The sequence below is a fragment of the Ixodes scapularis genome, unplaced genomic scaffold (genome assembly GCF_016920785.2).
Source record: "Ixodes scapularis isolate PalLabHiFi unplaced genomic scaffold, ASM1692078v2 PGA_scaffold2__306_contigs__length_199485367, whole genome shotgun sequence".
Classification (NCBI taxonomy): domain Eukaryota; kingdom Metazoa; phylum Arthropoda; class Arachnida; order Ixodida; family Ixodidae; genus Ixodes; species Ixodes scapularis.
Genome location: NW_024609857.1, coordinates 18,910,548 through 18,912,999, shown reverse-complemented (window position 1 = coordinate 18,912,999; position 2,452 = coordinate 18,910,548).

Sequence of the window (2,452 nt, the reverse complement as noted above, 5' to 3'; positions counted from 1 at the left end):
GCGCCAGAAATCTCTTCTAAGACATCATATTCAACAGATGGCTCAAATTTCTTGTACAGCTCTTTCAGGGAAGCCTCCTTAAGTAGAAGAATATATGATGTTCCTTCGGGCTTACCGATGTCGGTTGGAACCGCTGCCAGCAGGACGCCAATCTCGTTGATGATCTTTGCTGTGGCGGCTCGCAGGGTTACCCTCTTTCGCTTCAGGCGGTCGACGCCCTCCTCGCTCGTAGTAGGCATGATCTGGCCGTTGATTTCCGGTTTTCGGCACTAAGAACTGCAATAATTACTAGCTTTATTTGTTGTTTTGCTACCAAACCAAGCTCGTCCGAGGTCAGGAAAGCGCAGCAACACACATTTTTTCGGCTTCGACTCACAAAGAAGACTCTTTTATTTTCTCAAACTTAAACAAGAATACCGGCGGAAAGGGGAAGAGAAACCATCGAAGAGGCGAGCCGGCGGGCGCCCCAAGCTGCTCAAGGCCACCCGGGAATGTGCTGGGGACGAGGGGGACACTTCTTGAGCACAAAGTAGCCCGCCGCGGGGTCTTCGGCGACCACCAAGACGGGAGAAAACAAGGCACCACGTCTGGGGACGGGGCGGCACACATACTAATAGAAAACACGCTCACGGACCGGGGAGGGGGGGGGGGGAGTCAGCAAGAACACAACTCTGGTGTCACAGCAAACTGCGTGGTGTGGACACCAGGCTGCCTGGTGGACACATGAGCCCTTGTCGTGTGACACCAGACTCTGGTGTGCGGGTACACCAGCATTTCTGGTGGGCGCACAAGGCTGGTGCGCTCGATACACCATCATTGCTCTTGGGCACACCATATATTCTGGTGTCACAACAGGGTTCTCTGATGCCACACCACGATTGCCTGGTGTATTTTTCCTTGGGAAGTTTTGGAATTTGTATCCTCCAAACGAGAATACACTATTGTTCTCTCTTTCAAGGCGCTGCCGGCTGTTGGTCAGCAAAGCATTTTGTCTTTGGACCTTAGTTTTTAGTCTGTACTTATTTGACTCTGGAAAGCCGCGGAAAGGCAGCAAGCAGCCCGTACCATGGAGGCCCGCGGTGCAGCGTCTAGTGAACATGATAATATGATGAGTATATACATGCACGATGACGACGACATGGCTTGTTGGTATTGGGGAGGATGGCAGTCCGATTCGCAGAAGTCCAGATTTCGTGGAAGTGGGTTGCGCGGGTCAGCAGCGAGCCATGGGGATCTGGCACGCCGTTCGATCGGTGCATGAAGGAGCCCCAGGAACATGATGACGCTGTTGGTCACTGCAGCTGCGTCCACTGGGGCCAACGCAGCAGGCTCCAAGGAGGTAGCCCAGTCAAATACCAACGTGTCGATTGAATGTTGGCAAAGAAATGTTAGCCTACCGAGTCCCAAGACTTCTCAATTCACTAATTTTACACAATATTGATATAGATAAATTGAGTTTAAATGAATTACGTACTGTCATGTATAGCTTTGATGTAGTCTACAGATATTTGGTTTTGTATATCTTCGATGTTGTAGCTCTATGTTCTCGGTAAGTTGTTAATAATGCCTTCTCATGTCCATGTATTTGTATTTATTATGTAAACGTAGATTTTCTACATTGATATACTTTGAAGGTTAACAAGGTAATTGATATCCGTTAAATGTGCTTGTCCTTTGATTGAATGCCTTTGTATTTTATTTTGTTCCTTCTGAGTGCTGCTGAATGTGACTGGGGCCGAGAGCTTGTCAAGCCGTCTATCGCGGCTTTTATTCTCGGCCCCATCATTACCTGTAATGGGAAATGAAAATAAAGCTTATTATTATATTATATTATTAAGTAGAAGCTGCCGCTTCCCAGGAACCAGGGGCCCTATGTTGAGCTTTTTGGACTCCCACGGCGACTATAGGGAGAAGGAAGTGACCTTAACAAAACAGCAAACGCAGATTGGATGTTGATTGGTGAAAGTCGCTGATGACAGATTTCCGCAGAAGAAAACAAAGAAAAAGTAAGCTTTGTTCTCTTCTGCGGAAATTTGTCATCAGCGACACTCACCAATCAACATCCAATCTCCGTTTCCTGCGTTGTTGACGCCACTTCCTTCTCCCGAGTCGCCGTGGGAGTTCAAAAAGGTCAACATAGGGCCCCTGGGCTCAGATTGAGGCACCGCCGTCGCCCGGTGTTTTGTCCTCTCAACGTCGTCGTTGTTGTGTTCTTTATTTATACCCGTATATTTGTATAGATAAAATAAGATAGATAAAAATACTCACAACCGAATGGCCAGCGGCGCGCCGTTCTAGTTATTTCTAGCTATACACGCCTGAAAGATTTTTGTTCAGTTTGCATTTGTAGCCGAGCTAAAACATTACGTGTACAGGCAAATTCAAAGGAAAATATATACAATGCAAGTGTTTCTGACCCTACATAACAATTGCTTATATTTGAAATCCAGGG